This window comes from Sus scrofa, chromosome 3 (assembly GCF_000003025.6).
Source record: "Sus scrofa isolate TJ Tabasco breed Duroc chromosome 3, Sscrofa11.1, whole genome shotgun sequence".
NCBI lineage: Eukaryota > Metazoa > Chordata > Mammalia > Artiodactyla > Suidae > Sus > Sus scrofa.
The window spans coordinates 17,556,035-17,583,749 of NC_010445.4; the positions used below are offsets into that span (position 1 = coordinate 17,556,035).

Here is a 27,715-nt window from a genome sequence, read left to right on the forward strand (position 1 = left end):
CGCTTTTTTTTGCATATGGAGGTTCCCAGGCTAGGGATCGAATTGGAGCTACAGTTGCCAGCCTACACCACAGCCACAGCAACGCTGGATCTGAGCCGCATCTGCAACCTATACCACAGCTCACGGCAACGCTGGATCCTTAACCCACTGAGCGAGGCCAGGGATCGAACCCACAACCTCATGGTTCCTAGTCATATTTGTTTCCACTGTGCCACGATGGGAACTCCGAAAGTTATAAGTATTTTGAAAAACAACAACAACAACAACAAAAAAACAACAACAACAACAACAACAACAAAAAACAGAGCAGGGAGGTGGGAAAAGAGTAGATTGCAGTTTTATTTATTTACTTTCTTTTTTTTAGATTTCAGTTTTAACTAAGGAGGTCAGGGGTAGCCCTTCTGAGGAGACATTTGAGGAAAAGCTTGCAGGAGCTGAGGGAGAGAGCCTTGCAGCTCTCTGGGGGAAGAGCATTTCGGGAAGAGGGAACAGCCAGTGCAAAGGCCCTGAGGGGGGTGCGGGCCTGGAAATGAGATCAGTGCCTCTGGAGCAGAGGGAGGGAGAGGGAGCCGTGGGAAGTGAGGTCAGGTCAGGAAGGGCCTCAGAGGCAGGACAGGCACATAACCTGTCCTTCAATCTGTGAGAATAAAAGAAGACATATTCATCATTATGCCCAGATAACAGGTGAAACCTGGAATAACCAGGATGTGTGTTTATCCTGTTCGGAGGCCGTTGTCAAGACTCTGGCTTTTATTCTGGATGTGAGGAAGAGCTATTGAAGGGGTCTGATCAGAGGAGTAACAGGATCAGATGTAGCGTTTTTGCCCCATCATATTTTGTTATAAAGAATTTTAGGGACTTCCCGTTGTAGCTCAGTGGGTTACGAACCTGGCATGTATCCATGAGGATGCTGGTTCGATCCCTGGCCTTGCTCAGCGGGTTAAGGATCTGGCATTGCCGTGAACTGTGGTGTAGGTCACAGATGCGGCTCGGATCCTGTGTTGCTGGGGTGTAGGCTGGCAGCTGTAGTTCAGATTCCACCCCTAGCCTGGGAACTGCCATACTTGCATCCCTGCATTTTAAAGTTCACAGCAAAATTGGAAGAACTGTACAAGTAATACTGATATACCATCATCTAGTTCCTAGAGCATTTTGCTGCATTTGCTTTATCATATATTCGTATCCATCCAGCCAGCAATCTTTCTCATTTTCTTGATACATTTCAAAAGAAGTTGCAGACAATAGCATACTTCCCTTTCAACACTTCATATGTGTCATAAACTCGAGTCCAGCATTTATTTACAGGTTTTTCTTTTCCTTTGAGGCAAACTATCCATATAGTGAAATGCACGGGCGTTAACCGGGCATTAACCGTGGTTCAGTGAGTTTTAACAAACATGCCATCTACATAATGCAAGCCCTTATCAGCTACCTCACTATCCTCCTGGGAAGTTTCCTCTTGGCCCTTCCCTGTCCCCACCTCCCTAGAGGCAGGACTGTTCTGATTTGGGGTTTGATCAGGTTAACCTGTTCTTGAACTTCTCATGCCTGGACTTTCACAGTCTGTTCTCCTTTGTATCTGCTTCCTTTCGCTCTACATTATTTTTGAGGGCCATCCACTCCACTGCTTGGATCAGTAGTTTGTTCCTTTCTATTGCTGGGCTATCGGCCGTGGACTTGGCTTGGACTCGGATTGCCCTGTCGGGTGGAGGGCAGATGGATCCAAATGCTCTCTCTGTTCCTAGCTCTCTGCACAAGCCTGTCAAGCCTGGGGTTCAGAGCCCTGGATGAGTGCACCCCAGGGAGATGGATAGCCTTTTTTCTCAGGGACCTTTCTAGAATGTAGAGTCTATGGTATCGGGCCCCCACAAATCAGGAGAGACAAAACTATATCCGAGGTAGGATGTAGGGTGACCAAACATTCCGCTCAGCCCAGGGCTTTCCTGGGGTTAGCCCTTCAAGTTCCAGGGAAGCCCTCAGTGCTGAGCAGACAGGGATGGTTGGTCACCCTAGCAGGATCCCACCACTGCCCCTAGGGCCCCAGGCTCTTTCTCACTTCAGACCACACTTCCTTCCTTCTAAGGATGGATCTTCCTTAAACGCCGAACTGGTCTATTGCATCCTTGCTCTAACACTTCCCATGGCGCCCCGTGGCTTTGCCTGGCAACCTGAAGGATATACTCAGCCTACGGCAGTGGTTCTCAAACTCTGCTGCACACTGGAACCACGTGGCATTGACCTAACGTTTTACTTGCTCTAGGACGTGACTTGGGCATTGGCTGCACAGGTGACGCTCACATGCCGCCACGTTTGGGAACCACTGGCCTATGGGTATGACTCGCTTGGCTTACCTGGTGTTGAATGTGGTGCCGACACTTAAAATCAAGTGGTTACATATAAAACTCTGGACCCCCGGCTACCTTTGACAAAGCAGAAGTTCTGAGACATTGAGCCTGCTACCATGTGTGGTCTTTGGCAAGGGATGGGGAGTGCTGGCGGCCCTCGGAGACAGATCATGGTCCCTCAGGCCCCATAGTCCCCACAGCCCCCTCTAGGTCTTGCTATTCTCCGTCATGCTCATTTGCATGACCTGAGGCTAATGTATGCGTTCTCCAGCCCGGTCCCCACTCACCTCCTCAACCTCTTCGCTTATTCTTCCAATATGCTCCCCTCCCTTCTCGCCCTTCCTGCCACATGGGCCTTGAGGGACCCTTTTCTACCTGCCTTTGTCCCCTGCAGTCCTCCCACCAAACTCCTTATCATGGCAGACAAGGCCCTGCTCCCTTTGGCCCCTGCCCACCTCTCTGTTCCCCCATCAAACCCACGGAACTTTGAACACCCTGAAGCCGCCCGACCCAGCCCGTTCCCATCTTAGCCCTTGCTCTCCCTCTGCCTAGGAACCTCTTCCCTTCCACCCCTCCTCTTTCTTCCTGGCCAATGCCTCCGTATCTTTCAGGCCTTGGTTGAGATCTCACCTCCTTCAGGAAGGTTTTCTGATCTTCAAACGAGGTCAGTTCCGGGTTAGTCAGTGTACTTCCTCTTTCACTTGACATCTCACTTCCCCCGCTGGGATAAGGCCACGTTGTTCATCTATGGTGTAGGGCCTTGTGTAGGGACGGCTAAGTAGTAGGTGTTTGTTAATGTTCAATGAAAGACCATCTCCCTTTCCCCACTGGCAAATCCTACTCCTTTTCCTGTTACATTTCTGCAGCAGCATTCAACTCTCTGTTCTCCTGGCGACCCAAAACCTCACTAAGGAGTTTTAGCTCACGAGTCCTTCTCACAGTGGGGTCAGTGGTTCCCCAAGCCCATCCTGTGGTTGTTTCCCCAGTTTCAGAATGCATTTCTGGAATAGACATACAACAGCCAGAATCCCCATATTGGTTGAAAGCAGGGCTGCGACTGGGTGGTGACCCCAGGTACCCCACACAGGGTGAGTGCAAGGGCAGAGCATCCATTCCCTTGTATTTATTTATTGGAAATGACTTTTCTGCCTGTCCCCTCCTTTGTTCCTCCGATCAGCTCTGAGACGCAGCTCTGGGTCAGGATGCAGAATAGGAATGGAAGTATTCCAGATTCAGTTGATTTGTACTAACTGTGATCTTGGGCGAGTCATTTTTTTTGTCTAGACCTTAGTTGCCTCATTTGAAACATGGAGCCAATATTATCTTTTCTTCATCTTTGGGTTCATCTATCTTTGACCCACGTCGGGAGCAGAGTGAACCAAGTGCAGAGCGTGCACCTGGGAAGCTGAATGTAAATCCAATTTTTGTAATGTAAATAACATTTCCCATGAGGTTTCGGGTTCCATCCCTGGCCTCACTTAGTGGGTCAAGGATCCGGCATTGCCGTGAGCTGTGGTGTAGGTCACAGAGGGGGCTCTGGTCTGGCCTTGCTGTGGCTCTGGCGAAGGCAGGCAGCAACAGCTCCGATTAGACCTCTAGCCTGGGAACCTCCATATGCCATGAGTGCGGCCCTGGAAAAAAAAAAAAAAAAAAAAAAAAACCAAAAAAAAGATTAAAATAATAGTAATAATATTTCTAACCTTTTATTTTTAAAATCACCTGTAGGATTGCAGGCACCTTAGGAAATTTAGGAAATGCAGTGTCAAAGTCAGTGGTAATCGATAATAACCCCGGTTGAGGTTTTACTGTGTGTGTATATATTATAGAGGCATATAAGACGTTGTGAAAGAGCCCAAGAGAGGCGGCTGGGATCAATGAAAACAGCCCAAAATGGGGCACCGGGGGCTCTGGGTCACCTGCCGTGTGACTTCAGTCGCCTCGTCTGTAGACTTGGATCCACAGACCCGGCTCCCTTCACAGCCTTTGGTGAAGCTTCTTGGGAACAAAGAAGTGCAGCGCGCCTCAAGAACGCCGAGCGCGGGGAGAGCGCGTCGCGGCGTCGCAGGGGTTAAGGACACCGAGCGCGCAGAGAGTCCTAGAGGGGCCGTGGGCGGACTTCCGGCGCGGCGCTCCGGGCGCCGTTTTCCACTTGGCCGCCGGGCGCGCGCGGAGGGTTTCGCCGCTGAGGTTCTGCCTGGGCTGCGGGGGCGCATCAGGGTCGTTTAGGCCGGGCCCTGCCGACGTGTCCCGTTCGCCCGAGTTCCGGACCAGCTTTTGTGACCGTAGGCAGCTTCTGAATCCCTCTGACCCTTTGGTCTCCTTCGGCTGTAGTACGGCCGTGAGGATCGCAGGACTAGCCGAGCACAGTCGGTTATTCGAATGACTTGCCCTTAGGAATGCACTGTATCCCCATTATACAGCCCAGGAAACCGAGACCCAGCAAGAGGAAGTGACTTTGGAATGGCAAAGGCATGCTTTCCCACCATCGTAGCCAGTCCCGGCAGAGGCTTAGTTCGAAGCCACATCCTTTGATTTCCTAGCGCCGAAGCGCCAGGAGTCTAAGAGTATTGCTGCTGAGAGTCACTGTCGAGAGCTTACTGTGTTTCAGAAGCGGTGCATACAGAGCTCCTCTCCTTACTACGGCCTCGGGAGCATGTCCACACTTTACAAGTAAGAGAAGTGAGGTTCAGGGCTATTTTCTCCACAGTCATGATGTGGGACCATGGCTGAGTAGAGAGGGCTGTAAATCAGGTTTGTCCGACCTAACTGGCAGATCTGTTGGGAGGAGCGTTAGCCAACATTGAGTAAGCACTGAATCCTTTTATAAAGGGGCAAAGGCTTACCACAGGGAGAAGTTGACCAGGGGTAGGGGGGTGGGGGGTGGCGTGTGCTCAGACTTGTCGGAGTTTAATAGTATCCTTGGTTCAGGTATCTTTGCATCCTTTATCTCATGGATTAAAAAAGTCAGATTTAACGCTTTCTCTTTTTAGTAACAGCTTTTATTGAGATATAATTCATGTACCATACAGTTCACTCCATTTAAACCGTACAATTAATTAGTTCTTAGTATATTCACAGAGTTACAAAACTATCACCACAGTCAGCTTTAGAATATTTTCGTCACTCTCAAACCATACCCGTTCACAGTCATTCCCATGGAGTTTCTGTAGTGGCTGAGCCAAAATGAATCTGACTAGTATCCATGAGGACCCAGGTTCAATCCCTGGCCTCACTCAGTGGGTTAAGGATCTGGCATTGCTGTGAGCTGTGCTGTAGGTTGCACATGCAGCTTGGATCTGGTGTGGCTGTGGCTGTGGCTGTGGCTGTGGCTATAGCTCTGATTCAACCCCTAGCCTGGAAACCTCCATATGCCTCAAGTGTGGCCTTAAAAAGATTAAAAAACAAAACAAAACAAACAGGCATTCCCATTCTCTACCTCCCTGCCCTCCAGCCCTAGACTATCACTAATCACTCTCTCTCTGAGGATTTGCCTATTCTAGACATTTCATATATGGCCATGTGTGGCCTTCTATGACTGAGATAATCTTTTAAACAAAGTCCAGGCCTTGAATTCAGAGCTTTGGCTTATAACCATAGCCAACCAGAACGGAATACCGTTGTTTTGATTTTGTTGTATTTATATTTACCACTCTAGGGTAAGTGAAAGGCACTTCCTATTTATGTTAGTGATATAAAATTTCCTTTTTTTTTTTTTTTTTTTTTTTTTTTTAAATGGCCACATCCATGGCATATGGAAGTTCCTGGGCCAGGGATTGAATCCAAGCCGCCATTGCAACCTATGCTGCAGGTGCAGCAATGCCAGATCCTTTTAACCCACTGTGCTGGGCCCGGGATTGAACCCATGCCTTCACAGGGACCTGAGCCACTGTAGCCAAATTCTTAACTTGCTGTACCACAGCAAGAATTCCTAATGTTTCCTTCTTGAATAAATTTGTTTCTATAAAAAAGGTGATATTTTTAAAGGACAAAATTAAGCAAATCGTAGTAGAGCGGGTGTATAAATATGTCTGGGGTTGGGAACGAGGTTTGGAAAATACTAAGTTGTCTGATTTGAGACTCTCCAGGACATAGCTGGAAAACCACCTTCCTTAACCTAAAGTCTATCCAATTCCTAAGACCACCTCTTAACCAAGTCTGGAAGTAAAACAGGGTGTGAAATGGACCAGAAGGCTAGAGAGAAGACTGTAGCCACTAGACTGAAGCATTTGGGGGACCAGGCTGGTGAAGTTGTTTCGGGTACCCCTTCCAACAAATAACCAGATATTTGTATGAAATAACTGAATTTGTGACCAAAATCCCTGGGACGTTGCCGTCATGGCTCAGCGGAAATGAATCTGACTAGTATCTGTGAGGATGCAGGTTCGATCCCTGGCCTCACTCAGTAGGTTGAGGATCTGGCATTCCCGTGAGCTGTGGTGTAGGTCGCAGACACAGCTCGGATCTGGTAATGCTGTGGTTGTGGTGTAGGCCGGCAGCTACAGCTCTGATTCCACCCCTAGCCTGGGAACCTCCATATGCTGCAGGTGCAGCCCTAAAAAGACCAAAAAAAAAAAAAGGAAAAAAACCCATCTCAGTCAGTGTTGGGGCTTTTTTTTTTTTTTTTTTTTATTACTCAAACGAATTCATCACATCTGTAGTTGTATAATGATCATAGCAATCTCATTCCACAGGATTTCCATCCCACAGCCCAAGCACATTCCCCCACCCCCAAACTGTCTCCTCTGGAGACCATAAGTTTTTCAATGTCTGTACGTCAGCATCTGTTCTGCAAAGAAGTTCAGTCTGTCCTTTTTTCAGATTCCACATGTCAGTGAAAGCATTTGATGTTGGTGTCTCACTGTATGGCTGACTTCACTTGGCATGATAATTGCTAGGTCCATCCATGTTGCTAAAAATGCCAGTATTTTGTTCTTTTAATGGCTGAGTCGTATTGCATTGTGTAGATGTACCCCATCTTCTGGATCCACTCCTCTGTCAGTGGACATTTAGGTTGTTTCCACGTTTTGGCTGTTGTAAATAGTGCTGCAATGAACATCGGAGTACATGTGTCTTTGTGAATCGTGGTTTTCTCTGGATAGATGCCCAGGAATGGGATTGCTGGATCAAATGGCAGTTCTATGTTTAGTTTTCTGAGGAATCTCCATACTGCTTTCCACCGTGGTTGCACCAATTTACAATCCCACCAACAGTGTACTAGGGTTCCTTTTTCTCCACACCCTCTCTAGCACTTCTTGTTTGTAGACTTTTGGATGATGGCCATTCTGGCTGGTGTAAGGTGGTACCTCGTTGTGGTTTTGATTTGCATTTCTGTAATAATGAGTGATGTTGAACATCTTTTCATGTGTTTTTTGGCCATCTCTATGTCTTCTTTGGGGCTTTCTTCCTCTCTCAAGGGCACACCAGAATCCAAGAGTGTTGCTGGATGACTGAGGGTGTGTGTGTGTGTGTGTGTGTGTGTGCGTGCGTGCATATATTTGAGCATGTGTGTGCTGGTGCCAGGGACAGCCTGATCCCTAGTTCATCTTGGCTGCTGTTGACATCGCTGTCCAAGCCCACAGTGGTCCCTGAAAGTCCATGGCTTCTGCCCCATACCACGCGTGAGACACCAGAATCCAGGGCTGGCTGAGGCTCCGTGTCCAGAGGATCCATGATTCCTGGAATATCAGGCAGCCACCCACTCCCAGGACTAGCTAGCTTCATGGAGCACAGGCTAGGGGCAGGCGCCAGGACTCACGCTCTCCCCTTCCAGGCCTGGGGACTTTACCATCCCAGGTCATCACCTGCACCAAGAGCCTCTGCCTCCCACCCTCCAGCCGTTCTTACTCCACTTCATATTCTTTCCACTGTGGGTGGATAATAGCACATAGCACATTAGACTCAGAGCCCATTTTTATTAAAACTAATTTTCTGGAGTGCCCGTGGTGGCTCAGCAGATTAAGAACCCAGTCTCTGAGGATACAGGTTCCATCCTTGGCCTGGCTCAATGCATTAATGGTCCAGCATTGTCACAAGCTGTGGCAAAGTTTGAAGATGGGGCTCAGATTCTGTGTTGCCGTGGCTGTGGTGTCGGCTGGCAGCTGCAGCTCCAATTCGACCCCTAGTCTGGGACTTCCATGTGCTGCAGGTGTGGCCATAAAACAAAACAAACACCCCCCTCCCTAGTTTTCTTTTCCTGGAGGGCAGGAAGAGTTTGATGTTTAAACCTTAACTAAAAAAATACATGGAGTTCCCATCGTGGCTCAGTGGTTAACGAATCTGACTAAGAACCGTGAGGTTACGGGTTCGATCCCTGGCCTTGCTCAGCGGGTTAAGGATCTGGCATTGCCGTGAGCTGTGGTGTAGGTCGCAGATGCTGCTTGGATCCCCCGTTGCTGTGGCTCTGACGAAGGCCAGCAGCTACAGCTCCGATTAGACCCCTAGCCTGGGAACCTCCATATGCCCTGGGAAGTGGCGCTAGAAAAGGCAAAAAGACAAAAACAAAAAACAAAACAGGAGTTCCCTTGTGGTGCAGCAGGTTAAGGATCCAGCCTTGTCACTGAAGTGGCTCAGGTCACTGCTGTGGCATGGGTTTGATCCCTGCCTGGGAACTTCCGCATGCTGTGAGCACAGCCAAAAAAAAGAAAAGAAAAAAGAAAAAAAAAAAAAAAGAAAAAGCAGTACACACAAGACATACATGGTCCTCCCTTTGCTGAGCTGTGCAATTTAACTTGGACCCAAACTTGAAGTTACCCACCCCCAGCCTCCTTCAAAGGCAATTAGGATCCATTGTTATTCAACTTGAGTGAGAGTCTCAACTCTAACTCCAAGCAATTTAGATCTTAGAGTAGTTTGGGACCATAGAAAACAAAATAGCTAACACCAAGCCAGATAGTATTCTAAGAACTCTGCATGCATTAACTCACCAAAATCATTTCAACAACCCTGTGAGCCGAGTACTATTATTAAGCCCATTTTACAGATGGGAAAACCAAGGCACAGAGAAGTTAAGTTACTTGTACAAAGTCCCACAGTGAGTAAAAAGTCAAGGCAGATTTCAGTCCACATAGTCTGACTGCAGAGTCTGTGATCTCAGACACACAGCACGCACTCCGAAGTCAGACAATTTCTGCCATCATTTGCAGCAGAAATGTTTACATTATGTTTATGGTAGTGATCCTGATGTATTGGCATCCTCCTGAAGCAGCCTGTAGCTGCTTGAGAAGCAGGATTGAGGACTCTCCCCCCCAAAGAGAAGTGTGAGTACCTGAAACCAGCATCTCCCGCTCAGGCCCCCTTCTCCCTCCTAGCTCCTGCCTCTCTGCACACGAGGAAACTGACAGTTGTTCCCTTGACCACAAACTGCCCCTCTGAGTTCCTGTGTGTCCTCATTGGACTAGGTTCTTTGCTACAACCCAGCAAGGGATTAGGCCTGTTTTACAGACGAGTAAACTGAGGTTTAGGAAGGGGACTCGCCCAGATCACTAACTAGAATGGGTCATAAGGACTGGAGCCCAGATGCCCAGCCCCCAGCTCCCCACTCTGTTAACTCCTTAGTGACTGTCCAGAGTTGAGTTAAGTAAGTTCCTGGGGGATGGTGGCTGGCTGTGGTACCCAAGCAACTTTCTCACCCTCTCTGGCTCCATTTCCTTACCTGTAAAATCTCTTTGCTTCCCCATTTTCCCCCCAACTTTCTAATGAAAGCAGGTTTTTTTTTTTTTCAATTTCAAAATTAAATTCAAAGACCGCTGGGTGTTCCCTTTGTGGCTCAGTGGTTAACGAACCTGACTAGGATCCATGAAGATGTGTGTTTGATCCCTGGCCTCGCTCAGTGGATTAAGGATCCTGTGTTGTCGTGAGCTGTGGTGTAGGTCACAGATGGAGCTCGGATCCTGCATTGCTGTAGCTGTGGTGTAGGCTGGAATCTATAGCTGCTATTTGACCCTTAGCCTGGGAACCTCCATATGCCGTGGGTGTGGCCCTAAAATAGCAAAATAAAATGAAATAAAATAAATTCCAAGACCACTGTGAAGAGGATGTATGTATATGAAGAAGGAAGTCTTACTCCTTTTGGGGGGGTGGCGTCACACAGGCTGCTCTAAGGAGACTTGTTCTGCCAGGGCTTCCCGAGCAGCAAGTGGGCTGAAGGGCTTGGCGTTTGGGGGAAAGGAGATGGGGATTCTTGAGCCTTGTGGGGAGCAAGGACAGGATGGCTCCCATCAACTGGGTCTTCATAAGGTGTCAGGCCCTGGAGTTCCCATCGTGGCTCAGTGGAAATGAATCTATCATCCATGAGGACGCAGGTTCGATCCCTGGCCTCGCTCAGTGGGTTAAGGATCCGGCGTTGCCGTGAGCTATGGTGTAGGTTGCAGACTCCGCTCAGATCTAATGTGGCTGTGGCTGTGGCGCATGCTGGTGGCTACAGTTCCAGTTCGACCCCTAGCCTGGGAACCTCCATATGCTGCAGATGCGGCCCTAAAAAGCAAAAAAAAAAAGGGGGGGGTAACATTCCAGGCCCTTACGTAAGGGCCGCAGATGGTGCCCTTCCTTGTATAGTACTTGCTCTCCAATTTAAAGGATTACATGGTACAAAACACCCCTGGACGAAGAGCTTCCAAATAAAGAATTCAAGACTGGAATTCGTACTCCAGAATTCGTACTGGAGAGGGGTCCCCTGCATTTCACGTGGCAGCTGAATCTGTGTTCCCTTCTGAGCAAATGTCATGACTCCCCACTTGCCTCCACTCAGATCTCCACTGGGTCCAGGGATGGGCATCTGAACCCAACTTTCCATAGCAGTGATGCTCAGTGGGGCTTAAACGTTCAGAAAGGTATGGGGCAGATTTGATGGTCAGAATTTCTGAGGATGGTAGAGGCCTGCAGGTAGCAGGGCCGAGGGAGGCTGATCATCCTGTAATTCACCAGGCAGCAGACACAGCAAAGGTCTTTGGCAGAATGTCAGTGGACTCCTGTAGGCTGGCCTGGTGGCCTGGGAGGTGTTTTTTTGTTTGTTTTCCAATGTTGTATTCATTTTATGTGTACAGCAAAGCGGATCAGTCATGCATAGAAATATATCCGTTCTTGGAGTTCCCATCATGGCTCAGTGGAAGTGGATCTGACTAGTATCCATGAGGATTCAGGTTTGATCCTGGCCTCGCTCAGTGGGTTAAAGATCCAACGTGGCCATGAGCTGTGGTGTAGGTCACAGATGAGGCTCAGATCTGGTGTTGCTGTGGCTGTGGTGTAGGCCGGCAGCTGCAGCTCCGATTGGACCCCTAGCCTGGGAACCTCCATATACTGCGGTGCAGCCCTGAAATAAATAAGTAGGGAGTTCCCGTCGTGGCGCAGTGGTTAACGAATCCGACTAGGAACCATGAGGTTGCGGGTTCGGTCCCTGCCCTTGCTCAGTGGGTTAACGATATCCGGAGTTGCCGTGAGCTGTGGTGTAGGTTGCAGACACGGCTCGGATCCCGCGTTGCTGTGGCTCTGGCGTAGGCTGGTGGCTACAGCTCCGATTCGACCCCTAGCCCGGGAACCTCCATAGAAATACCGTGGGAGCGGCCCAAAGAAATAGCAAAAAAAGACAAAAAAAATAAATAAATAAATAAAATAAAATAAACAAGTCAATCAATCAATCCATCCATCTTTTTTCCATATAGGTTATTACAAACTATTGAGTAGATTTGCCTGCACTGTAGAGTAGGTTCTTTTTTTTTTTTTTAATTACTCAATGAATTTATCCCATCTGTAGTAGGTTCTCGTTAATCATCTGTTTTATACCGTAGTGTGTGTGTGTTATTCCCCCCTCCCAATTCCTCCCTCCTCCCAATGGTTTCACCCATGGTAACCATAAGATTGTTTTTTTGTTTGTTTTTTTAGGGCCGCACCTGTGGCATATAGAAGTTCCCAGGCTAGGGGTCTAATTGGAGCTATAGCTGCTGGCCTACACCACAGCCACAGCAATGCCAGATCCGAGCCATGTCTGTGACCTACACCGCAGCTCACGGCAACACTGGATCCTTAACCCACTGAGTGAGGCCAGGGATCAAACCCACATCCTCATGGATACTAGTTGGGTTTGGTTTTCTCCTGAGCTGCAATGGGAACTCCATAGATTGGTTTTGAAATCTGAATTTGTTTCTGTTTTTTGGGTTTTTTTTTTGTCTTTTTGCTATTTCTTGGGCCGCTCCTGCGGCATATGGAGGTTCCCAGACTAGGGGTCGAATCGGAGCTGTAGCCACCGGCCCACGCCAGAGCCACAGCAACGCGGGATCCGAGCTGCGTCTGCAACCTACACCACAGCTCACGGCAACGCCGGATCGTTAACCCACTGAGCAAGGGCAGGGACTGAACCCGCAACCTCATAGTTCCTAGTCGGATTCGTTAACCACTGCGCCATGACGGGAACTCCCTTGTTTCTGTTTTTTAATTAAGTTCTTTTGTATCACTTTTACTAGATTCCACGTATAAATAATATCATATGATATTTTTCTTTCTCTGTCTTACTTCACTCAGTATGATAACCTCAAGGTCCATCCATGTTGCTGCAAATGGCATTATTCCATTCTTTTTTATGGCTAAATAATATTCCATTGTGTATATATACCATAGCTTTATCTGTTCCTCTGTCAGTGGACATTTAGGCTGGGAGGTATTTAGATATGTAAATACTGCCTACATGGATTTTGCCTACCCAGCGGCTCAGATCTAATCTCTTGGGAAGTTTGGAGGCTAGACCCAGAAAAAGTATACTAAAACAGCAGGGACCAGAAGAGCCCATTTATATCAGGAGTCTGGTAAGGTCACTATGCTGGCAGTGAATGGTGCCACTTTTAGGGAACAAGGGCATTCCAGGGACCCAATGACTTCCATGAGCTTCAAAGGCCAGGACCAGTGTCCCAGGTGTCTGCGAGGCTCACTGTAAATACCCAGCAGCTAGATGGGCTATAGAAACCTATTAAAAGGGGGTGGGGGGATGTGCCTGGGCTGTGGGATGGAAATCCTGTGAAATCAGATTGTTATGATCATTATACAACTACAGATGTGATAAATTCATTTGAGTAATAAAAAATTAAAAAAAAGAAACCTATTAAAAACCCTATATGTTTTTTCTTTCAGTGAAAGTCATTGAATAGATATGAGGCATTTTAAGTAATTTAAAACTACTTCCTCTATTAATTGGTATTCTATATACCTTTCCTTCTTTTTATTTATTAAAAAAAATTTTTTTTTCTTTTCAGGGCCGCACCCGTGGCTTATGGAGGTTCCCAGGCTAGGGGTGGAATCAGAGCTACAGCTGCTGGCCTACACCACGGCCACAGCAACGCCAGATCCTTAACCCACTAAGCGAGGCCAGGGATCGAACCTACATCCTCATGGATGCGAGTCAGGATGCTAAGTCATGGATATTAACCACTGAGCCACGATGGGAACTCCTAAAATTTTTAAAAAATATTTTATTTTTCTTTTTTGTTTGCACCCATGGAAGTTCCTGGGCCAGGGATCAAACCCATGCTACAGCAGTGACAATGTTAGATCCTTAACTGCCAGGCCACCAGGGAACTCCCTTTCCTTAGCTTCTTGAAATGTTTTAGAATATTTAAGAAGAACCAGATTCATTCTTTCCATGGATTATTCTGGGATAGGTAGCATTCCCTCTGACAAGGATATTTTCCTATGGGGTGTTTTTTGCCTTCTTAATTTCATAGCTTTAAGCGCCAAGGTCATAACACGGAATGACTTGGAATTTGTGTCTACTGGCGCTGAAATACTCAGAGTTGCCTATATGTTGAACAGAAAGAAGTAAATTTACATATTTTAAGAATTTTGGTTCAGTAGACTTTGTGATTGGGGAAGGATTGTACTCCCTGAACAACACCTAGTTACATATTTTGTTCTTATAATTGTCAATTAAAATAAAGTTATAGGCTCAGAGAGGGACAGCAGTTGGCGCAGGAGTCACACAGCAAGTTAGTGCAGAGCGAGAACTAAAATTTTTGTTCCTTATCTTCAAGCTCAGCCCACTTCCCATTCATTCTTCCCCCATAACTGTTGCCTCACAAAGCAATGGCCAATGAGAAAGGTTAGTTGAAGGGTGAAGCTGAGGAGTTCCCTTGTGGCTCAGTGGGTTAAGTATCCAGCATTGTCACTGCAGTGGCTCGGGTCACTGCTATGGTGCAGGTTGGATCCCTGGCCTGGGAACTTTCAGCCATCCTCAGGCTCAGCCAGAAACAAACAAAAAGAGTGAAGCTGAGAGAGCTCCTGTTGTGGCTCTGACTAGTATCCATGAGGACATGGGTTCAATCCCTGGCCTCGCTCAGTGGGTTAAGGATCCAGTGTTGACATGAGCTGTGGTGTAGGTTGCAGACGAGGCTCATATCTGGTGTTGCTGTGGCTGTGGTGTAGGCCGGGAGCTGTAGCTCTGGTTCCACCCCTAGCCTGGGAACCTCCATATGCCACAGGTATGGCTCTAAAATGCAAAACGCAAAACACACACACACACACACACAAATGAAGCTGAAAAGAAAAGGAAGATGAAACAGTGATCATAATAACGACACAATTTTTTTTTTCTTTTATCTTTTTTTTTTTCTCACTTTTGGCCTCCCCAAGGCATATGGAGTTCCTGGACCAGGGGTCAGATCCGAGCCACAGCTTCAACCTTAGCTTCAGCTGCAGTTGCATCATCGCTGGATCCCTAACCCACTGTGCTGAGCCAGGGATAGAACCTGTGTCTCACCCACTCCCAAGACACCGATGATCCCATTACACCTCAGCGGGAACTCCAAGAAGGCACAATTTTAAAATCTTTTTTTTTTTTTTTTTGGCTTGTGGAGGTTCCTGGGCCAGGGATCCACCCCACACAACGCCGGATCCTTGATCCACTGAGCCACAAGGAAACTCACTTTTTTGTTGTTATTGTGTAAGTATGCTATTGCTGTAGGAAATTACCACACACTTAGTATCTTAAAACAACAAAGGATTATTTATTATCTTACAATTCCGGAGGTCAGATGCCCAAGGGGGGTCTCCCTGGGCTAAAACCAACGTGTAGGGAGGGCTGTGCTCCTTCTGAGGCTCCAGGGGAGAATCCATTTTCTCACCTTTTCCAGCCCCCAGAGGGACTCCAGATTCTGTGGCTCATAGTCCCCTTCCCCCATCTTCAGAGCAGCAATGTCACGTCTCTCTGGCCTTTCTTCCACAGTTACTTCTCCCTTTGACCATTATCAGAAAAGGTTTTCCAATTTTAAGGACTCATGTGATTACCTCGGACCACCTGGATAATCCAGGATAATCTCCCCATCTCAGGGTCTTTAATTCAATCACATCTGCTGAGTCCCTTCTGCCATGTAAAGTAACAGACTCACAGTTTCTAGGGGTTAGGGTACGGCTATTTTAGGACATGAGACAAAGGGCCATTTTTTCTGCCTATCACAGTTATGAAATACTGAGCACATACATAAACATTCATAGAGAAATAGCTTAATATAATATTGTAAGACGAGTTCTAGTACTGGCACAGCGGAAACAAATCCGACTAGTATCCATGAGGATACAAGTTCTATCCCTGGCCTCGTTCGGTGGGTTAAGGGTCTGGCGTTGCTGTGAGCTGTAATATGTAGCTCAGATCTGCAGTTGCTGTGGCGAAGGCTGGCAGTTGTAGCTCTGATTCGACCTCTAGCCTGGGAACTTCCATATGCCAAGGGCACAGCCCTAAAAAGCAAAAAACCCAAAAAACCCAAAAACCAAAATACCCTCGTTACCACAATTCCAAACCATAAATAAACAGTTAGAATCTTGGCAAAAACCCTCCCATCAATCTTTTGGGATTTTTTTTGGGTTTTTTGTTTGTTTTTGGTTTTTGCATTTGCCTGAAAATTTTTTTGTCCATCTATTTATTTGAAACACTTTTGTCACTTTATGTGTTGCTTATAAATTGCTTATAGCTGACATTTAAAAGTTATTTAGTCTGGGAGTTCCCATTGTGGCTCAGTGGTAGTGAACCTGACTAGTATCCATAAGGACTCAGGTTCAATCCCTGGCCTCACGCAGTGGATTAAGGATCCAGCATTGCTGTGAGTTGTGGTGTAGTTCGCAGTCACGGCTTGGATTCTGTGTTGTGGCTGTGGTGTAGACTGGCAGCTACAGCTCCGATTCGACCTCTGGGAACCTGGGAACCTTCCTATGCTACAGGTACAGCCGTAAGAACAAACAAACCAAACTATACTACCATAAAACTTTTAAAAAGACAAATAACCAAATGACAGATGTAATTCCTATTAGCAATCACATTAAATGTAAATGGATTTAAACATTGTAGTCAGGAGTTCCCATCATGGCGCAGTGGTTAACGAATCCGACTGGGAACCATGAGGTTGTGGGTTCGATCCCTGGCCTTGCTCAGTAGGTTAAGGATCCAGCGTTGCTGAGAGCTGTGGTGTAGTTTGCAGACATGGCTCGGATCCTGCGTTGTTGTGGCTCTGGAGTAGGCCGGTGGCTACAGCGCTGATTAGACCCCTAGCCTGGGAACCTCCATATGCCGAGGGAGCAGTTCTAGCAAAAAGGCAAAAAGACCAAAAACAAAACAAAGCAAAACAAAAACCATTGTAGTCAAAACATAGAGCTTGGCGTGGAGTTCCCACTGTGGCACAGTGGGTCAAGAATCTGACTGCTGAGGCTCAGGTCGCTGGGAGGTATAGGTTCATCCCCAGCCCAGTGCAGTGGGTTAAAGAATCTGGTGTGGCCACAGCTGCAGCTCACGTTGAGCTGCAGCTAAGATTCAATCCCTGGCCTGGGAACTTCCATATGTCAAGGGTGTGGCCTTAAAAAAAAAAAAAAAAAAGAATGACTTCAGCAGCTTGCTGCATCGGTGCGGGTTTGATGCTCCAACTATATGCTAACTTTATAATCAACATAACTCAGTTGAAAGTAAAAGGATAGGAAAAGACGTGCCAAGCAAAAGTAACTATGAGAAATGTGGAGGGGCTATACTAATTACGAGACAAAACAGAATTTAAGACAAAACTTGTTACTAGAGACAAAAAACATTTTGTGGAGTTCCCGTCATGGTGCAGCGGAAATGAATCCCATTAGGAATCATGAGGTTGTGGGTTCGATCACTGGCATTGCCGTGAGCTGTGGTATAGGTATCACACACAGCTCAGATCTGGTGTCGCTGAGGCTGTGGTGTAGGCCATTGGCTACAATCTGATTAGACCCCTAGCCTGGGAACCTCCATATGCTGCAAGTGCAGCCCTAAAAAGACGAAAGAAAATTTTTTTTATAATGATAAAAAGGTTGATCTATCTAGACGACATAATAATTATAAACATACATGTACCTAAAAACAGAACCCCAAAATACATGAAGAAAAATGGACAGAACTGTGGGGAGAAACAGACAATTCAACAATAATGGCAGTTCCTGTTGTGGCTCAGAGGAAACGAACGTCATTAGTATCCATGAGGATTCAGGTTTGATCCCTGGCCTTGCTCAGTGGGTTAAAGATCTGGTATTGCCTTGAGCTGTGGTGTAGGTTGCAGATGCGGCTCGGATCCCGCGTTGCTGTGGCTCTGGCGTAGGCCGGTGGCTATGGCTCCAATTCGACCCCTAGCCTGGGAACCTCCATATGCCGCGGGAGCGGCCCAAGAAATAGCAAAAAGACAAAAAAAAAAAAAAAAAGAAAGAAAGAAAGAAAGAAATCGGGGAGAGATTACACATGATAAATCCAGTCTGTCACCCTAAGCCTTTAGATCCCCTCTTCTATGTGATGCCAGGAAAACCACAACATCTCGACTTCACTAAGTATAGACCACTCCAAATTTCAGTCACTAACCAAATAATTGCCTAGTGCCCGCCCACTTCAGGTGTATGAGTTAGCACATTAGATCTGGATCTTTAGTAGGTATACCCATATAGGGGAATTTGGCCTTACTTAGTGTTATATTCTGCCCTTGTTGGTCTAACACCCTTAGAATCCATTTCCCACACTCCCTAGGTTTCTGCCAACATATTATTCGTGTGTTGCTATTCTTTTGCTATGTAAGCTGTTTCTTCCTGGATCATAGTGTGTACCCGTCCCTTTAGAATGTGTTGAGATTTGACCCTGGTTAAAGGCTTAGAGGCTACAGCGTAGTTGTGGTGAATTTTGAGTGAAATGAGCACCCCCTTTTAAGGCATTTGCCCCATGTGGGGTTATCATAAGGTTTTCAGACAGAGAAAAGAGTCTCTTCAGACAAGGAGAGCAAACTACTTCCAATTGCAGAGGAAATTCAGAATGATTTGAAAGTTTAATATCGTCTGCTTCAGGAGTTCCCATTGTGGCACAGCAGAAACGAATCTGAATAGGAACCATGAGGATGTGGGTTTGATCCCTGGCCTCACGCAGTGGGTCGGGGATCCGGTGTTGCTGTGAGCTGTGGTGTAGGTGGCAGATGCAGCCCAGATCCTGCATGGCTGTGTCTGTGGCTGCGGCTGGCAGCTGCAGCTCCAATTTGATTCCTTGCTTGGGAACTTCCGTATGCAGTAGGTGCGGCCCTAAAGAGAAAAAAAGAAAAAAAAAGTTGTCTGCTCTATCTGGTTCCAACCAGATGAGTATTTCCAAATTTCTGGATGCTATTTTTTCCTGATTGATGCTTTAGTTTTCCCCTGACAAATTTGATAAGACTATGAATTCAATTGTCATTGTAAATTAGCACCCTACACAATTAAATTTTGTGTTTGACTTTTAGCAGTGGGTCTACATAAGTAAAAGATTGTTTTAGGACTGTTATGGAAGTATTCTAGTTCTCAGATTGTGGCTTGTGCTGGGAGTGAATAGACCTGGGTTTGTCATTTTCTCTCTGTGATCACTCAAGTGTACTGCAAAGAATCCATCCTACACCACGGTCCTGAGTCATTACTACTCCCATAGGAGTCAAAGGCAGCAGCCAGTTGTGTTCCCAAGGCATGTGCTTTAGTTGGCACCTCATCACAATCACAGGCGACAGTTTGATTATCTGTGATGCCACTGCATATTGTGGATTGCTGTTACTGGCATCCTTTTTGTTTTTCTTTTTAAGGGCTGCACTCGCAGCACATGGAGGTTCCTAGGCTAAGGGTCTAATCGGAGCTGTAACAGCCAGCCTACGCCACAGCCACAGCAACGCAGGATCCGAGCTGTGTCTGCCACCTACACCACAGCTCACGGCAATGCTGGATTCTTAACCCGCTGAGCGAGGCCAGGGATTGAACCCACAACCTCATGGTTCCTAGTCAGATTCATTTCTGCTGCACCACAATGGGAACACCTGGCATCCCTTTTCCTCTCGGTTAGGAACTCAGCACTGTGCTCGAACTCAAGGATGTGACCATATCAACTGTAAAATCCCATCTTTTGTGGGTCTTTCTCCTGGGACCACTCCCAGGACAGAAGGTCCAGCCAGGAAACAGAAGCCACAGTGAGAAAGTTTAACATAAAGAATTATTAATAAGGGATTGGAATAATAGGGAATTGGCTAGTGAGAGCTAAGGACAATTCTAAAGAAGACAGAAACAAAGGTATTCAGATCAGCTACATCACTAGGACTGAGATAAAGAGCCCAAGGAAGGGTCCTCTCCCACCAAGGAGAGATCCAGACTTCATGGGAAAGGGCATGGCAGAGAGGTCACTGACTGCCTCACCACCAGGAACATCCTGACCCCTCTGGGGTGTCAGGTGAAGCTGTCATTCACTGAGCACCAAGAAGTATTCTCTACGGGAACCCAGTGGTGGAGAGGCTTTGCCAGTACGGGGATCAAGCACTGTAGAAAGTCATGCTATTGTGGAGTCAGGAGCTAGAGCACTGAGAACCCAGTGCTGGAGAAAGCTGCACCAGTACACTACAGGAAACAGGTGCTGTTGACGTTAGAGAAAGTGCACTTGGCCAGAGCACATTGCTGGAGAAAACCGGACTGCTACCAAAGTCAGGGGTTGGAGAAAGTTTGCTCTGCAGGAGATCAGTACTAGAGAAAGCTGTTTCGGGGTCAAGATGGGGGTGGGGAGGATTGATTGTGCAAAAGGAGTCCAACTGTCAGGAATCCGCTCACTGCAAAGGCAGCAGCATATGGTCGGGGTCCTGTGGTGTCCACGTGGGGGTAGAGAGGGTGGCTTGCAAGTTAGGGGCTGTGAGTGCTCAAACTATTCCTCACTCTCACATGCATCTAAGGCAGGGGACCAATGGATGTGCATGTGCCCCTGCAAAACTGTACAAGAGCAGGGAAAAAAGGACACCCCAAGATCAGAACCAGAAAGAGATATTTTAGTGTCCCTCTAGCGCCCTCTACCGGCGAAGCTTAACGTCATGCTCACTGCAAGGAGAAATGCATAGTCCGGTGTCTCAGAGCAGATCCTAGAGCCTGAATTTGGAGCTGAGAGGCAATACATTGAAAACTGTCCTAGTGGCTGAATCCCCACGCAGGCTCCCTGACCCACAGACTGGGGTCCAGTCTGGCCGGAAGGGCTAAGTGAAAGTCCCATGTCCTCCAAAGATGACAAACCCGTGTAAAATCACATCCCTGGGAGAAGAGCAGAGATTCATGCCAAAGAACTGAAAGAAGCAGGGGTAGGGAGACTGATCATTTATCCATTTAACCCACCAGTGTGGCCTGTGCAGCAGGCAGGCAGAGCATGACTGGACCGTCATGAACTTATTCAGATGATGAGTCCAGTTGCACCTACTGTCCCAAGTTTGGCTCCTTCCCCCCTGGTATTCGATATGCAGCTAATCAACTTGGCTTTTCCTCCATCCCAATATGCCTGGTCTACCAGAGCAGCTCCTTTTTTAGCTGGCAAGGCCACTATGTATCTTTAGGTCATGCAGGGCTCTGTCAGTTCTACTTTGCCATAATATAGTCTGCAAAGATCTCAAGCATTTTAATATCCTATGAAACACCACACTGGTCCACTATATTGACAACATTATTGGATCTAATGGGCAGGAAGTAGCAAGTATTTTAATTGCCTTAATAAGACAAATGAGAGGGGAGTTCCCATCATAGCTCAGAGGTTAATGAATCCGACTAGGAACCATGAGGTTTTGAGGTCAATCCCTGGCCTCGCTCAGTGGGTTAGGGATCCGGCGTTACCGGGAGCTGTGGTGTAGGTCGCAGCCACAACTCAGATCCTGCATTACTGTGGCTGTGGTGTAGGCCGGCAGCTGCAGCTCTGATTCGACCCCTAGCCTGGGAACCTCCATATGCTGTAGGAACGTACCAAGAAATTGCAAAAAGACATATGGGAAAAGTTCCCATCATGGCTCAGCAGAAACGAATCTGACAGCATCCTCGAGGACGCAGGTGCGATCCCTGGCCTTGCTCAGTGGGTTGAGGATCTGGCGTTGCCATGAGCTGTGGCGTAGGTTGCAGACTCGGCTTGGATTCAGTGTTGCTGTGGCTGTGGCGTAGGCCGGCAGCTATAGCTCCAATTTAGCCCCTACCCTGGGAACTTCCATATGCTGCTGGTGTGGCCCTAAAAAAAAAAAAAAGACATATGGGAGTTCCCTTTGTGCCTCACTGGTTAATGAACCTGACTAGGCTCCATGAGGATGTGGGTTCGATCCCTGGCCTTGCTGAGTGGGTTAAGGATCTGGTGTTGCCATGAGCTGTGGTGTAGGTCGCAGATATGGCTCAGATCTGGCGTTGCTGTGGCTGTGGTGTAGGCTGGCAGGTGTAGCTCCGATTCGACCCCTAGCCTGGGAACCTCCATATGCTGCAGGTGTGGCCCTAAAAAAACAAAAAGCAAAAGACATATGCAAACTAGAGAGTGGGAGTAAACCCCGCTAAAGAGTCACGGGACCATCACTTCAGTGAAGTTTCTGGGTATCAGTGGCCAGAGTATGTAAAGATATCTCCTCCAAGGTGACAGGCAAGTTGCTCCTTTTACAAACTGACCCCTTCTTTAAAAAAGAGGCACAATGTTTGGGACATATTTGGATTTTGGAGACAGTGTATTTCATCAATAGAGTCACCTTGGAGGTGCCAGTTTTGTGTAGGAACCAGAGCAAAAGAAGGCTCTGGGGCATGTCCAGGCTGTGGTGCAGCTGCCCCATCTCTTGGCACTTATGAGCCTGCAGAGCTGGCGTTATGCCACCAAGCACCAGTAGCAGAATCAAAGCACAGACCCAAAGATTTTTGATAAACATAGGCCCTTTTCTTTCTGCTTCCTTTTTTGTTTTTGGGGGTGGGGGCCCACACCCTCGACATGCAGGAGTTCCTGGGCCAGGAATCGAACCCATGCCAAGCAGTGACAGAGCTGGATCCTTAACTCCCTGAGCCACCAGGAAAATCCTGTAGGCCCCCTTTTTTTTGCCTTTTAGGGCCATACCTGTGGCATATGGGGGTTCCCAGGCTAGGGGTCGAATCAAAGCTGTAGCCACCATCCTATGCCACAGACACAGCAACCTGGGATCCAAGCCAGGTCTGTGACCTATACCACAGCTCACAGCAATGCCGGATCCTAACCCACTGGGCAAGGCCAGGGATCGAACCCAAGTCCTCATGGAGAGAACCTGAGTCTCCATGGATACCAGTCAGGTGGTTTGTTACCACTGAGCCATGACAGGAACTCCTGGAGAAAAGTCTTTTAAACAGCTACCTGGTTAGTTGATAATCTCTCCCTGCCTTTTTTTTTTTTTTTCCCACTGTACAGCAAGGGGGTCAGGTTATCCTTACATGTATACATTACAATTACAGTTTTTCCCCCACCCTTTCTTCTGTTGCAACATGAGTATCTAGACATAGTTCTCAATGCTATTCAGCAGGATCTCCTTATAAATCTATTCTAAGTTGTATCTGATAAGCTCAAGCTCCCGATCCCTCCCACTCCCTCCCCCTCCCATCAGGCAACCACAAGTCTCTTCTCCAAGTCCATGATTTTCTTTTCTGAGATGTTCATTTGTGCTGGATGTTAGATTCCAGTTATAAGTGATATCATATGGTATTTATCTTTGTCTTTCTGGCTCATTTCACTCAGTATGAGATTCTCTAGTTCCATCCATGTTGCTGCAAATGGCATTATGTCATCCTTTTTTATGGCTGAGTAGTATTCCATTTTGTATATATACCACATCGTCCGAATCCAATCATCTGTCGATGGACATTTGGATTGTTCCCATGTCCTGGCTATTGTGAATAGTGCTGCAATGAACATGCGGGTGCATGTGTCTCTTTTAAGTAGAGTTTTGTCCGGATATATGCCCAAGAGTGGGATTGCAGGGTCATATGGAAGTTCTATGGATGGATTTCTAAGGTATCTCCAAACTGTTCTCCATAGTGGCTGTACCAGTTTACATTCCCACCAGCAGTGCAGGAAGGTTCCCTTTTCTCCACAGCCCCTCCAGCACTTGTTATTTGTGGATTTATTAATGATGGCCATTCTGACTGGTGTGAGGTGGTATCTCATGGTAGTTTTGATTTGCATTTCTCTTATAATCAGCGATGTTGAGCATTTTTTCATGTGTTTGTTGGCCATCTGTATATCTTCTTTGGAGAAATGTCTATTCAGGTCTTTTGCCCATTTTTCCATTGATTGATTGGTTTTTTTGCTGTTGAGTTGTATAAATTGCTTATATAGTCTAGAGATTAAGCCCTTGTCAGTTGCATCATTTGAAACTATTTTCTCCCATTCTGTAAGTTGTCTTTTTGTTTTCTTTTTGGTTTCCTTTGCTGTGCAAAAGCTTTTCAGTTTGATGAGGTCCCATGGGTTTATTTTTGCTCTAATTTCTATTGCTTTGGGAGACTGACCTGAGAAAATATTCATAATGTTGATGTCAGAGAGCATTTTGCCTATGTTTTCTTCTAGGAGTTTGACGGTGTCCTGTCGTATATTTAAGTCTTTCAGCCATTTTGAGTTTATTTTTGTGCATGGTATGAGGGTGTGTTCTAGTTTCATTGCTTTGCATGCAGCTGTCCAGGTTTCCCAGCAATGCTTGCTGAATAGACTTTCTTTTTCCCATTTTATGTTCTTGCCACCCTTGTCAAAGATTAATTGACCATAGGTGTCAGGGTTTATTTCCGGATTCTCTATTCTGTTCCATTGGTCTGTCTGTCTGTTTTGGTACCAATACCACACTGTTTTGATGACTGTGGCTTTGTAGTATTTCTTGAAGTCTGGGAGAGTTATGCCTCCTGCTTGGTTTTTGTTTCTCAGGATTGCTTTGGCGATTCTGGGTCTTTTGTTGTTCCATATAAATGTTTGGATTGTTTGTTCTAGTTCTGTGAAAAATGTCATGGGTAATTTGATAGGGATTGCATTGAATCTGTAGATTGCTTTGGGTAGTATGGCCATTTTTTCAATATTGATTTTCCCAATCCAGGAACACGGAATATCTTTCCATTTTTTTACATCTTCTTTGATTTCTTTGATTAAAGTTTTATAGTTCTCGGCATATAGGTCCTTTACCTCCTTGGTCAGGTGTATTCCGAGGTATTTGATTTTGTGAGGTACAATTTTAAAAGGTATCGTATTTTTGTATTCCTTTTCTAATGTTTCATTGCTGGTATACAGAAATGCAACTGACTTCTGAATGTTAATCTTATATCCTGCTACTTTGCTGAATTTATTAATCAGTTCAAGGATCTCTCCCTGTCTTAAACTCAAGTGACTTAGGACTTGAATTACTTCTCCAAAACTCTCTTCAAGCAGTACCTAGTAGCTTGGTGTTTGATGGAATAACAAAGGGGCAGGAATTTTAGAGGGTGATCTGTGGAATTCTGCCTACTACACAGGTGTCTCCATCTTTGCCCCAGACCTTGAAAGGAAGCCATCCCTCTCTGCCATGGACTTCTGAGATCCTAGCCTGGAACAGAAGATAAGAAAATGTGGTCCATGCTCGCTCTCTCCTCTGGAGAGATCACAATCAGCTCTTCAACTGGTTCATAAATTCTTAGCATCTTGGTGTGAATTAGGAAAAGATGCCCTTTACTTATATAGAACTCTGTTTAGTAGGAAGTGAATGGCACTGCCAAGAGCTGTGCAGTGCACAACCTGTGCAACTGGAGGAGGGGCCCCCATTCCACTGTTGCTTTCCAAACACTCACCCACACTAACCGTTGTCTGTGGAGACATTTTTTCCCAGAATCCTTTCTGACATTCTGCATTGGTTTATTATTATTATTATTATTATTATTATTATTTGCTTTTTAGGGCCACACCTGCAGCATATGCAAGTTCCCAGGCTAGGGGTAAAATTGGAGCTACAGCTGCCGGCCTACACCACAGCCACAGCAACGCAGGATCTGAGCTGTGTCTGTGACCTACACCACAGCTCATGGCAACACTGGATCCTTAACCTACTGAGCAAGGCCAGGGATAGAACCCGAGTCCTCATGGACACTCATTGGGCTTGTTACTGCTGAGCCACAACGGAAACTTCCTGCATTGGTTTATTTTCATCTGTCGATTTGGGGGAAATGTGAAATAAAATGGCCATGAATTGACCTGACTAGGCTGATGAATTAATACTCAGAAAAAAAAAATGTTTTTCCACTGGTTGGGTTTAATCTGTTTAGTTATATCCATGAGTAAATAGTCAAGATCTTACAAGGGGCAAACCTTGAAGTCACAGCAATATTAAGATAATAATAGCAGCCACTGTTACTGTTTCTCAGTGCCTATCTCTCTCTATATATATATATGTATAGATCAGATACATATAAATACAACACACACACACACACACACACACACACACACACACACACACACAATCTCATTTAATCCTCACAGGAACCCTGTCAAGTAGGGATTATTATCCCCACCAGAGAGACAAGAGAAAACTGAGGCCTGGTCATGTTCTATTACTTGCCCAAGGTCAGGGATAAACAGAAGCTGAGTTAGGGAGTTCCCGTCGTGGCTCAGTGGTTAACGAATCCAACTGGGAACCATGAGGTTGCAGGTTCGATCCCTGGACTTGCTCAGTGGGTTAAGGACTGTGAACTGAGGTGAACTGTGGTGTAGGTCGAAGACGTGGCTCGGATCCTGCATTGCTGTGGCTGTGGCATAGGCCAGAGGCTACAGCTCCGATTCAACCCCTGGCCTGGGAACCTCCATGTGCCGTGGGAAGCGGCCCTAGAAAAGGCAAAAGGACAAAAAAAAAAAAAAATTCAGTTAGAACTCAATTTTTTGCCATATGATAAAAAGCCCACACTCCTAACCACTTGCTGGAGATTAGCTGAGTGCCTGTGCCCTGAACTGAGAGCTTTGCTCTCTGCCTCACTTGCTTCTTTTATAAGCCAGGGTTACTCAGCGGTGAGGCCAAGTGGCTCAGTCTAGTGCAGGGAAGAGGCCAGGTCTGGAATGTCTTAACTGCATTCAAGGGACTGGCCTGCAGAGAAAACTGGTAGGGAGTTGTTTGTGGCTACAAGAGAAGTATGGCCAGGGGGGCTTGGAATAAGGAAAAACGGTAGACCCTGTCTTATTCGCCAGGGTCTCTCCAAGTGCCTAGCCCCTATTGGCACATAGTTAGTGTTTGCTGAATGACTGAATGACCACCTGTGACAGCATACCTGTGACAGCTCTTCTTTGTGCTCTGTTTCTGATGTCAGCTCTTGCTGCTCTGCCTTTCCCTTTCCAATAAATTAGCTCATCTGAACTGCAATTGAGAGTGTCCTATGTTGCAGGCCCTGGGCCAAGTGTTTTATGTGCATCTTCTCCAATAAAGTGAAGTAATAACATACCCATAGATTATTTCATATTTGAGGGGCTGCTGGGCTGGAGCGAATATCCACTACCTTGTACATTCCAGTGCTCAATTTATTAGACTCTAACCAAAATAAAAAATTGAAAGCCATTTTTAATAGATGTAGGCTTTGATTACAAATATAAATTATCTTAATTTAAACTGCAAATCAAATACGAATTCAATATGGCTGATTCTTTTGCCTGCTTCCTATGCTTTAAACATACACAAACACAGTAATTACTTTATAGAATGTATTAAAACCTTGGCCAATCATAACTAGTTATAAAAGTGCTAAAACTATGGATTTAAATTTTTCTTATCCTTATTCTGACACCTTCCTGAGGTTCCAGTTTTTATGTCTCTCTAGGGTTTCAGTAAATCTATTAGTGGGTTTTTGTTTTTGTTTTTTCTAGGTCCGCTCTCACAGCATATGGAGGTTCCCAGGCTAGGGGTCCAATCGGAGCTGTAGCCACCGGACTACACCACAGCCACAGCAACGCCAAATCCTTAACCCACTGAGCAAGGCCAGGGATCGAACCCTCAACCTCATGGTTCCTAGTCAGATTCGTTAACCACTGAGCCATGATGGGAGCTCCCAATCTAGGCATCTTTTTGATGGGACCTGTAGATCAGTATTTTTTAAAGCCCCTTCATGCGCCAGGAGATGAAATAGTA

The 27,715-nt window shown here is 46.4% G+C and overlaps 1 protein-coding gene across 1 annotated transcript in view; it reads left to right on the forward strand.

Annotated features, from left to right (window-relative positions):
• BCL7C (BCL tumor suppressor 7C) overlaps positions 1-27,715 on the forward strand; it is a 41,886-nt gene that overhangs the window by 8,489 nt on the left and 5,682 nt on the right. The window lies entirely within an intron of this gene.